The sequence below is a fragment of the Phyllobates terribilis genome, unplaced genomic scaffold, assembly GCF_046119375.1.
Source record: "Phyllobates terribilis strain yellow unplaced genomic scaffold, ASM4611937v1 Scaffold_1__5_contigs__length_1240528914, whole genome shotgun sequence".
Classification (NCBI taxonomy): domain Eukaryota; kingdom Metazoa; phylum Chordata; class Amphibia; order Anura; family Dendrobatidae; genus Phyllobates; species Phyllobates terribilis.
Genome location: NW_027362761.1, coordinates 442,157,125 through 442,169,869, shown reverse-complemented (window position 1 = coordinate 442,169,869; position 12,745 = coordinate 442,157,125).

Sequence of the window (12,745 nt, the reverse complement as noted above, 5' to 3'; positions counted from 1 at the left end):
GGTATTGTGGAGTTAGGAGCGAAGTGTACTCGGTGTGGTTTTTTCCCTTCCTCGCTTTATTCTTTATCCCCTTACCCGTTGGTGTTCCCTCCGTTGTAGTGGTGTAAGTTTGTTGTATGCGAGGTGGTTTTTGGTTTGCCCCTTGTACTGTCTCGTTCGTCTTGTACTGTGTTTGGCATATACGGTCCTGTCCCCAATTGTTGTGATCGGGGTCCTTCTCAGGACTAGATTACTGAGGTTCAGGGATTCTCAGGAGGTTGGTTTACGCTGGCGGCCTGGACCTCTGTACCATCAACAGTACCTCCAGGTAGAGGGATTAGGCAGGGCCTCAGTGTAGGGTCAGCATAGGCTCCTGACCTTCTGAACGCCGAGACAGCGTGACATTATGAGAACCTTGTCATGCCATTTGGTCTGACTAATGCCCCGGCGGTGTTCCAACACTTTGTTAATGACATTTTTCGCTGCCTGGTGGGTCAGTTTGTTGTTATTTATCTGGATGACATCTTAATTTACTCGCCTGATCTTGTGTCTCATCAGGAGCATGTTAGGCAGGTGTTACAGATCTTGCGGGATAATAAACTGTACGCCAAGTGGGAAAAGTGTGTGTTCGCCGTTCAGGAACTCCAGTTTCTAGGCTTCCTGGTGTCAGCGTCTGGTTTTCATATGGACCCTGGGAAAGTGCGGGCAGTTCTTGAGTGGGATCTGCCAGAGAATCTTAAGGCACTACAACGTTTTCTGGGGTTTGCTAATTATTACCGGAAATTCATTCGGAATTTCTCGTCCATGGTTAAACCTCTCACAGACATGACAAAAAAAAGGGACAGATTTTTCTAGGTGGTCTGACAAGGCTTGTCAAGCTTTCTCCTCCTTGAAAAAATGTTTTGCCTCGGCACCCATACTCATTCAACCTGATGCGTCACAGCCATTCATTGTAGAGGTAGACGCTTCTGAGGTAGGGGTAGGGGCAGTATTATCACAAGGTTCGCCTCCTGGTAAATGGCGTCCGTGCGCTTTTTTCTCTAAAAAATTGTCATCCGCTGAGAGGAATTACGATGTCGGCAATAGGGAACTCTAGGCCATTAAGTTAGCTTTTGAGGAGTGGCGCCATTTTTTGGAGGGGGCTATCCATCCGGTCACCGTCATCACCGATCACAAGAACCTGCTCTATCTGGAGTCCGCAAAACGTCTGAATCCCAGACAAGCTAGGTGGTCATTGTTTTTTACCAGGTTTAATTTTGTCGTCACATATCGTCCTGGATCAAAAAATGTAAAGGCGGATGCCTTATCTCGTAGTTTCCCTGGGGCCGGGAATACGGATGACCCAGTTCCTATCCTTCAGGAGGGGGTGGTGGTGTCGGCAGTATTCTCTGAGCTTGAGGAGGAAGTATTGGAGGCTCAGGGGGACGCCCCTGTTGGACCTCCTGGGAGACTGTTTGTTCCAGATCAGTTGCGACAAAAGGTGATCAAGGCACACCATAACTCAGCTTTGGCAGGACACGCAGGGAGTAAAGCAACTGTGGATCTCCTTTCGCGTCGGTTTTGGTGGCCTAATTTACATAGGGAGGTGGGAACTTTTGTTGCGTCCTGTGGGGTTTGTGCGCGCTCTAAGACCCCACGTACCCGTCCGTCTGGGGCTCTCTTACCTTTGAAGATCCCGGAGCGTCCTTGGACTCATCTGTCTATGGACTTTATTACGGATCTCCCGCCATCTTCGGGTAAGACGGTCATACTCGTTGTAGTGGACAGGTTCAGAAAGATGGCACATTTTATCGCTCTTCCTGCTCTTCCTAATGCTAAAACTCTTGCGCAGGTGTTCATTGGGGAGATTGTAAGGCTTCACGGTGTACCCTCTGATGTGGTGTCTGATCGGGGGTCTCAGTTTGTGTCCAAATTCTGGAGGGCATTTTGTACTCGGCGGGGGATGCATTTATCGTTTTCTTCGGCTTTTCATCCTCAGACCAATGGTCAGACGGAACGTCTGAACCAGAGTTTGGAAACATATCTCCGGTGTTTTGTGTCAGAGAACCAGGAGGACTGGGCTTCTTTCTTACCTCTGGCGGAGTTTGCTCTTAATAATAGGCGGAGTGAGTCCACTGGTAAGTCCCCGTTTTTTGGGGCATATGGTTTTCACCCCCAGTTTTGTACTTTCAGTAGGGGGGGCTCTTCGGGGGTTCCTGAGGAGGAACGATTTTAGTCATCACTCGCTTCGATATGGAAAGGGTTGCTGTATAATCTAAGTTCTATGGGGAACCGATACAAACGTATGGCTGATAGGAAGAGAGTGTCTGGTCCGGACCTAAGTGTGAACGAGCGGGTATGGTTGTCTACCAAGAATATAAAACTTAAGGTTCCCTCCTGGAAACTGGGTCTCAGGTTCATCGGGCCGTATAGGATCTGCTCTATAATTAATCCGGTGGCATTTCGTCTTGACCTCCCCTCTACTTTTAAAATTCACAACGTGTTCCACAGATCTTTGCTTAAAAGGTATGTGGCGCCAATGATACCGTCACCTTTACCTCCTCCTCCTGTGGTGGTCAATGGTAACTTGGAGTTTCAGGTATCGAAAGTCATCGATTCACGTTTTAATCGCCGGTCCCTTCAGTACCTGGTTCATTGGAAGGGGTATGGTTCTGAGGAGAGGATGTGGGTTCCTGCATCGGATATTAACGCAGACCGATTAATTCGGGCCTTTCACACGACTCACCCGGATAAACCTGGCCCTGAGGGTCCGGAGGCCCCTCGTAGAAGGGGGGGTACTGTCATGGGTGTGTCGCCACGAAGATCATCGCGATTACACAGCCTGACTTCTCGCAGCTGAGTTTTTGGTGCTTGGTGTTTTTTGGCAGGGAGGGAGTTAATTCTCTCTCTCTGTGCTAGACGAGGCCCAGCCTCGCCCAGCTGCAGTTAATTCTGCAGTATTGGGACTTCCTTCAAATACTCTGATAGGGTAGTTGTCGGTGAAAGCTTTTCTTGCAGACTATCAGAGTGATACATGGTATTGTGGAGTTAGGAGCGAAGTGTACTCGGTGTGGTTTTTTCCCTTCCTCGCTTTATTCTTTATCCCCTTACCCGTTGGTGTTCCCTCCGTTGTAGTGGTGTAAGTTTGTTGTATGCGAGGTGGTTTTTGGTTTGCCCCTTGTACTGTCTCGTTCGTCTTGTACTGTGTTTGGCATATACCGTCCTGTCCCCAATTGTTGTGATCGGGGTCCTTCTCAGGACTAGATTACTGAGGTTCAGGGATTCTCAGGAGGTAGGTTTACGCTGGCGGCCTGGACCTCTGTACCATCAACAGTACCTCCAGGTAGAGGGATTAGGCAGGGCCTCAGTGTAGGGTCAGCATAGGCTCCTGACCTTATGAACGCCGAGACAGCGTGACACATAAAGATTCTGGTCATCAGTGCAGATCATTTCCTCGTCTGGATTCACAGAAGCTCTGGAGCAGACCTCTGATTCCCAGGCTATAGTATGAGTAAACAGCTCTGCAGACTCAACCATCTGTGCTACCCCATACTCAGACGGGCAGCTGGAGACTTGGGAGCTGTGAGGAAGCAAGTGCGATTGGGGTGACACCTCTGAGGACTGGAGTATTTGTGATGTTGAAGTTGAGGTGGAGGAGACCCCACTTAAAGGAGCACTTGATATCCGTTGAAGCACCTGCTGTTTTTGTGCCTCATCTGGAATTTGTAGCGATGGGCGAGGCAGTAAGAAAAGGATCGGATCACATTGTCCACGAAAAGAAGTAGACATCTTAGTTTGGCTGGAAGATGGTCTTTCTTCTGCAGATGTTACTGTTTCTTTAACACCTACCCCATGGACACAACCTTTTTTTCCCTTCCCAACATGCCTATTCCCCTTTCCACCAGCAGCAGGCCTTTTGCCACTCATTTTGTTGGTTAACTAATTGACAACTCTGTAGTTGTTTGCACAAAAAACGATGGATGGAAACCGAGCACAGCTGAGTGGCCAAACTGTGGTACTAGCCCAAAAGGATTGGCTAGGTTAGAAGCAGTAAAACAATTTTATTACATACACAGGTGGTGGAGCTTGGTATAGATGGCCTAATAGAATGAGTACCACACACTGCTACAGGCCCAAAATTATTTTCCGGGCTAGATGCAGCTAAAAATTATTATTAATTTCAAAGCTGGTGGAGCTTGGTATAGATGGCCTAATACAATGAGTACCACACACTGCTACAGGCCCAAAATTATTTTCTGGGCTAAATGCAGCTAAAATTATTATTAATTTCAAAGCTGGTGGAGCTTGGTATAGATGGCCTAATACAATGAGTACCACACACTGCTACTATGCCCAAAATTATTTTCCGGGCTAGATGCAGCTAAAAATTATTATTAATTTCAAAGCTGGTGGAGCTTGGTATAGATGTCCTAATAGAATGAGTACCACACACTGCTACTATGCCCAAAATTATTTTCCGGGCTAGATGCAGCTAAAAATTATTATTAATTTCAAAGCTGGTGGAGCTTAGTATAGATAGCCTAATAGAATGAGTACCACACACTGCTACAGGCCCAAAATTATTTTCCGGGCTAGATGCAGCTAAAAATTATTATTAATTTCAAAGCTGGTGGAGCTTAGTATAGATAGCCTAATAGAATGAGTACCACACACTGCTACAGGCCCAAAATTATTTTCCGGGCTAGATGCAGCTAAAAATTATTATTAATTTCAAAGCTGTTGGAGCTTGGTATAGATGGCCTAATAGAATTAGTACCACACACTGCTACAGGCCCAAAATTTTTTTCCGGGCTAGATGCAGCTAAAAATTATTATTAATTTCAAAGCTGGTGGAGCTTGATATAGATGGCCTAATACAATGAGTACCACACACTGCCGCTATGCCCAAAATTATTTTCCAGGCTAGATGCAGATAAAAATTATTATTAATTTCAAAGCTGGTGGAGCTTGGTATAGATGGCCTAATACAATGAGTAACACACACTGCTACTATGCCCAAAAGGTTTTACTTAGCTAGGTGCAGAAAAAAATTCGTATTACATACACAGGTGGTGTAGCTTGCAACACAGATAGGCTACTCCACTGACTAACGCACACTGCAAGAGGCCCAAAAGGATTTGCTTAGCTAGATTTAGCCAAATGCTGTGAAAAACACTTGTACAGCACTGGCACAGACCTGCCTGGCAAAAAGTGGTAGGAACTGCTGTAACCTAGCCCTCAAAAGGGCTGCAATTACAAACTAGTCCCTACTCCCTAAACCTTTCTGTCTATTTAAGAGAAAATTCGCTTGCAATTCACAGTTACACAATATAGTGCTAACAGCAGCAGCGGTGCAGTCTAACACTCAGCTGCAGCAGTGAGAAAATGGTGGCGACGGGGAAAATGGCTGGGTCTTATAGGGCAAGGATATGTGACATACACAGCCAATGACACATGCCCTTGCTTGTGTGAAAAAAAGCACTTCGCTGCGTGTGTGCGCTGCTGATAGGCTGACAGACTGCACCTCCCCACTGTAAATGCGGGAAAGAAAAAAAAAATGGAGATCGTCATTATTTCTGCAGAGATCCATCCCCTGCCCCTCCCCCCGCCTGCTGTACACTCAAACTGTTTATTAACATTGATTAACAGCATTACTGTGAAAAAATCCAGTTACGATTTTGGTGTACGAACAGTTATCGAACATAACCTCGAACAGCCAGATTTTTTTCAAATCGTTCGTGTTCGTCGAACGGCTCGAACACCGCCCAAAACAGCTCGAATTTCAGATTGGCGAACAGTTCGAGTCGAACAATGCTAATCTCTACTCTGTATATGTTATATTGAACTTAACATCTTCAATGTTATAAACTATGAAACTATGAAAACTATGAACAGGAGTTTCTGCATATGACGGAAAGAAATTCTTGCTGAAAACCTGCAGAAAATATAGGGGGGTAATTTTCTTTTGACATCTTCCGTTTTGAGCAAATTACTGAAAGGGGGCATGGCCTAATAACTGTTGTGCTTTACTGCAGTCAGGGTAGAGTGGTGAGGCTCCTCTACAGCTAGACAGAGAATACTAAGGAGAAGCAGGGGAGATATGGCTGAGCTCATGAGACACATTCAGAACATTTTGTTCAGTGTAATATATACTTTGTAGAAGAAATTGCAATATGAAGTAATAGGAACAAAGTAAAATATGAGATTAATGGAAAAGTAGAGGAAAGTTTAGAATATTTTATCTCCTTTTTTCTGAATTTTATATCTTTAGTGCTATGTGAAAGCCTGTTAATGCTTTATTCTGCGACTTCACCCCACCATCCAAGCACTAGCACGTTGGTCCACCACTGTGCTAAGTGGTGGCAGTTCTCTGGTTCTAGAATCAGGCTGTCATAAACTATTCTAGATGAATAGCTAAGTACAAAAAAAATTCACAGGTAACCCCTTTAAGGAAAGCATCTCAGCAACAGCAGTTTTCAAAGTCATTATTCATTTTATTTGTGAGCAAGTAAATAACCTGAAGTTCTCTTAAAAATGCCTTACAATCAATCATATGTCTACTGAAAGATCATGTTTTTATTTGTATCTAATTCAGTGAGCTCTAAATCTGAGCAAATTATCAGTTAATTATCACTAAAGTTATCAGTATTATACCCGTGCTAGTAACAGAAGCACAAGTTCAGGTCACTGAGTTCCTCAGCACAGAGGAAGAGATGCTCAGCACACATATTAAAAATGTATTAACACATATGTTCAACTTTGCAATGATACATTCACATATTATTCAATTAAAGTGAACCTGTCACCATAAAAATTCAGTCTAATCTGCCGGCACCATGTTATAGAGCAGGAGTAGCTAAGCAGATTGATATATAGTTTTGAGAGAAGTCTCAGAATAAGGCCATGGCCCACTATCAGTGTTTGGTCAGTATTAGGTCAGTATTTTTTCTCAGGAGTGGGAGCCAAAACCAGGTGAGGAACAATCAGAGAAAATGTATAATAGAAACAATTCTGCATTTATCACCCACTCCTGGTTTTGGCTCCTACTCCTGAGAAAAAATGCTGCCCGAATACTGACCATATACTGATAGTGGAGCCATGGCCTAACCTGTGTCTTCATCATTTAATCCTCTGCCCTTTCTAGGATCTTCGGTCAAGTAGGCGGTCCTATCAGTGACTTTGTATAAATGAGAAAAAAACGGAAGTTGGCAGTCACTGATAGGATCACCCACTGGACTTAAGATCCCAGAAACAGCAGAGGATTTAATGGTTAAAACACCGGTTATACTAAGACTTTTCTTATAAAACTATAAATCAATCTGCTCAGCTCCTCCTGCTCTATAACGTGATGCCAGCAAATTGGACTTCATTTTCATGGTGACAGGTTCCTTTTAAACTTCTTAGTATTCTGAATCTATACAATACTCTGAAATATGGTTTTCTTACCGACGAGGAAGTTATTCTGTTTAAGACCACGGCCCCACTATCAGTATTTGATCAGTATTCGGTCAGGAGCAATAACTTGACTACTAAATGCATGAACCGTCACATGCGCGATCAACATGCATTACTCTGGCAATCTCACTGCGATAAAATGTGGACCAGCGGGCCTCACCAACCATCGGCCGTCCATCAACTACACCACTACCCTAGCCAAAGTCCTAAAAAAATACAGTAGTGGAAACGTTATAATTTACCGCACTTTTGCGGAATTTAGCTGATTTTCAGTAAAAACGCTTGGGTGTTTGATCATGAATCTGAATGTGCAATGTTCTTGCCGAATTTGAAAAAAACGAACGTGTTTCTGAACATGTTTGCTCATCTCTAGTCACAAGTGCTGTGAAAGTGAAAGTGAAGAATGGCTGAATCCCAGTCCCAGAGAAACTGTAAAATACCACCTCATGAGACGGCTCAATGACACACCCTACTGGCTGTACTCGAGTCACATGCCTCTCATGCCCTTCCTAATTTTGCCCCAACCCTTAGCATACTCTCAAGCACTTTCATCAGGTAGTCACCTGGAATGGCAACAATCTTGAAGGAGTTCCTATTAATGCTGAGCACTTGTTGGCTGCTTTGCCTTCACTCTGTGGTCCAACTATTCCCAAAATATCTCAATTGGGTTGAGATCAGTGATTATGAAGGCCATGTCATCTGACACCAATACTCCATCCCTCTTCTTCTTGATCAAATAACCCTTACATAGCCTGTAGCTGTGTTTTGGTTCAAGGTCTTGTTGCTAAACAAATAATGGTGACCTTAAGTGCAAACCAAATGGGATAGCATGCCTTTGCAAAATGATGTGATAGTCATGAATGTGCCTTGAATATGCCATAAATCATCAACAATGTCAGCAACACACCTACACACCAACACACCTTTCCCTCCATGATTCACAGTGGACACCACATACAGTGACAAGAAAAGGGTAAAAATGTTTTGGCCTATTGACTTTCAGGCTCCATATCTCTCCATCCACTACTGCTTTGAACTTGAGACTACCATTATTTTATAGACAATCATCTTGGCTATCTCATACATACATTTGACTTGCAACTATTTAACATATGATTAGTTATGCAGATTATTGTCATGTCACTGCGGACCAATTCAGCACCTCTACTTCATTGTCATTGAACCATTTCTTCGCCAATCTCGACATATGCTTTTGGTCATTGTCCTGCTGGAACACTATGTCTTCCTTTTCATATCCATAGTACTCGAGTGTACAAAGTAATTTGTCTTGTAGGATAATCACATACAGCTCAACATTAAGACTACCATTGATCCTGGTGAAGTATCCAACGCCTTTGCCTGTGAAACAACCCCATTCCAGCAGACTTTCTTCACTGAACTTGACAGTTCCTTCAATTTCTCCATCCGTTAGCCCCCTTTTCCCTTGTTTCTTCCAGACCCTTTTGCCCCCATCAGAGCCTAGTCTATTGACTTTTGTCTCATTGCTCCAAATCACCCATTTCCAATCTTCTACTGTTCACTTTTCTGCAAACTCGAGACGACGCTTCTTATGGCGGTATTGAAGTCGAGGCTTCTTCACCTTTTTTTGAGCCACCATTCAAGACTTGTTTAACATGTGTTGCACGTTGCTTGCATAGATGTCTGTGATCTCACTATTATGAAGCAAACAGACGTTTTCTGAACATATTTGCTCATCTCTAGTCACAAGTGCTGTGAAACTTTGATGGACCATATCTTCGTCTCCCCGCCTTACACATGTAATCATGTAGGTTTTAATTTATGCATGCATGTTTTATTCACTTTCTCATAGAAAATATAAAAAAATTGAGTCCTCAGTGCTTGATATATTCTAATGACTAACTGAATAAATGGCAACAAGTGACAAACTTCCGAGACTACTCAGGTCTCTTCATCAAGTATAGCCTCAAAAGAAAAAAGATAGAGAAATGTAACTCACCAGAACAATTTCATAGGCATCCCACTCGTGCACAGTGCAAAGAACGGAACCTACTGCCTTGCAAGTAGACATAGAGGAAGAGAGGAAGTGTCAGGTATCGAGGTAAACTCCAAAATACCCAATCCAGCACAAGTGTGAGTATTAATTAATTCTTACTCACACAAGTTTTCCTGGATCTTGGACACTTCCTCTCTTCTTCCATAATCTCGAAAGCTTGCTATGTGTTACCATGTTTTCAGTTAGCCATTAAAAAGTATCAGCCACTGAGGATTTTCATGTTTTTTATATTTTTCTATCTATTGGCTTAAAAGGTACAAAGATATATTTTTCACTTTCTCATAAAAACTCACATCTCCTTATTGTTTTGTTTGTTTGTTTATTTATAATTGTTTACAGAATAATTTTGTGCACATTTTTGATATTTTAAATGATTATGTCTTTGTTCTTTGCCTTTTTATATGTATTTATTTCCATGTTGTTCGCCTTCACTTTCACTGAATTATGGCACAAATTATTTTCCACCTTTTATCCTTCCACGCTCATCACTAAACATTGTGCTCTTATTGCTCGTTCATTCTTATTGCGCAATCTTGTTGGGTGATTCAAAATCTATGCATCCCTCCTCTCTGGCCACTCCATCTTAGAGCTAAATGTAGAGCGGTAATGTCTCATTCTGTATTATTGGTAAGGATTCATCAAAGTGTAAGGCACATGCCGTCCCTCTGATGTTATTATGCCTAAAATTGCAATTGATAGATTTAGCTTTATTTGTAATAAACCATGTTTCACGAAGCAGCTATGACATCACTTCCGGTCCAGTGTATTCCAGTGATATCACATCTGGTTCACTTACTCCTTTGACGTCACTTCTGGCATGTTGTATTTTGGTGACATCAATTCCGGTCCGATGTGCTTCAAAGTGATAAGTTTGCCATCTTTTTCATTCTGCACAGACTATGGGGGTTAGTTTCTGATATCGCAACATGACTGTGGCATACTGTATAATTTAAAACTATTTATATATTTATTGATATATCTAATAGGATAATTGTATATTTATCTGACCTTTTTCTGTACCGTAACTAGGCACTAGCCACTTTCCTCCGATATATATTCATTATCCCTATTTCTATGCAATGCTCTTTTTTCCTTTCTGTATTGTTTGATTTTACCTAATTTTTATGTATCCTGTCAAAATAAAGATTAATATTTTATTGAATGAAATGGAGTGCTGTATACCTTTGTGATTAGGTACAATTACATAAAAGTGTTACATTTATATTGTTGGAGAAAAGCAATGGTCAGTCATGAAAAATTGGAAGTCCAATTACCATCAAAACTACTGTACAGTGAACTTTAAAAACTGTATTGAAAAATATGGTAAACGAAACCATCTAAAGCAATTACAAAATGTTTCTCTGACTTTTGGAAAAATATTGCACACTATAATATGATTCTAGTGTAAGTCTACTTCATATCAGATAATTCAGTTTTAAAGCGGTTTTTTTCAGTATCAACCTATGGCGGCTGAGCACTTTGAAAATGGCTTAGGACTTCTAATCTAGTGATACCTAATGAAAAGTATTTAATAGACAGATATGTACCAGCCAATATATTCTACTATTCTACTATAAATGCAAAGAGGCAAAAAAAGCTGAATATTGGGTACCATTTTGCTAAATGACTTTAAGGATTGTCAGTCAGAGGCAGAAATGAAGGGATATTCTCTCTAATTCTGTCCTAGTGGGGATCATAAGAACATGGGAACCAAAATATTATGCAATTCTTGAGTTGATATGCAAATTGATTGATACAATTGTTCAGTACTTATCTACTTATTTTTTTGCGAAAAGTACATTGAGTCTAATGGGTCTTTTGATGCTTTTTAGGCTTAAGATCTCCATAAACTTTGGTAAAAAGATGATCAAAATTTAAAATTTCAACCAAAACAATAGCTAGTCAGGTGAAATTCATTTTCTCAGACTGATGACACACTGTTAAAGTGTAAGAAAAAGACACTGGTGTCTAAAACAAGGGTAGATGATTGAATAATAGCTTAATTAGGATAAAAATGTGAGGTGTATGTGTACTTTGATAACATACAGTACTGTTCAAAAGTTTCCCTCCTCTGCATACTGTACCCTCTATACTGTTTCCTTAGGCTGTCCCCCATGCTGCCCCTTCTTTATACTGGTGCCACATACTTTCCAACTCACAGTATGTCCCCTATAATGCCCAGTCATTATTAGTGTTGAGCCACCCCCGTAGTGTTCGAGTTCGGTTCGGTTCGTCGAACACCCGTGTGTTCGCCGAACTGTTCATCGAACTGTTCGTCGAACACCTTCGAACACCGTTAAAACCAATGGCAGGCAAACAAAAACACATAGAAACACATAGAAAACACCTTCAAAGGTGTCCAAAAGCTGACAAACTGCTCAGAAGACACAACTAACACATGGAAAAGTGACAAGTACATATAGTCATGCGAAAAGAAAAGAGGTGGAGGAGTAAAAGGAGGGGGAGACACAGATATAGGCATGTCATGCCCTTCTGAAATCCAAAAAGTGAGAAGCCGAGACGGCCAGTCCGCTCCTGCCCGTGCCACCTCCGTGTCGCCGGGTTTGTGCCAGAGCCGCGGTGAACCCTGACGGCCAGCCCCCCTCTCCCAATACTGGTGCCTGTCCGCTGGTGGGTCGAGAGAGCCCCCCTGTGGTGGAGGCAGCTCTAAGCTTTTTAATTTAAATTGTCCCTCTAATTTGAATGAATACACTTTAAATCCATTTATAAGGATCTATTGGAGGGCAAGTCTCATGCCAGCAGCCACGTAATTCCAGCTCCAGTAGCGTCCACTAAAGCTGCTGCAGTTAAAAAGCTTTTATAAGGATCGAGCTCGGCTGTCCACCGCAAGGCATCCTAGTGCCAGTCCCAGCCCCTATGCCTTGGGGTGCCTCCTGATGCTCTTCACTAAGTATCCCGTGGTCCCGAAGCATTTCCTTTGAAAAAATTAAGTGTCCAAACTACAGGTGGTGTAGCTTGCTTAACAGCCGGGATAATCCGCTGACTAGCAGACACTGCTACTAGGCACAAAGTATTTCCTGGGCTAGATGCAGTTAAAAATTTGTAAGTAGATACTCTCGTTGGATGCTGAGAAAGCATTCCATAGAGTCTCCTGGCACGCCATATATGATTCTCTTAAAAAGCTTGGGGTAGGGGTCTAGGGGACCCTTTTATAGCCAAAATCACGGCCCTGTATCACAATACGTCACCTAGGCTGAAGATAAATGGAACTGTAGCACCGAGGGCTCGGTTGCTACAGACGTATTGCACCTCACCCAGAGGTGTGATATCTCACTC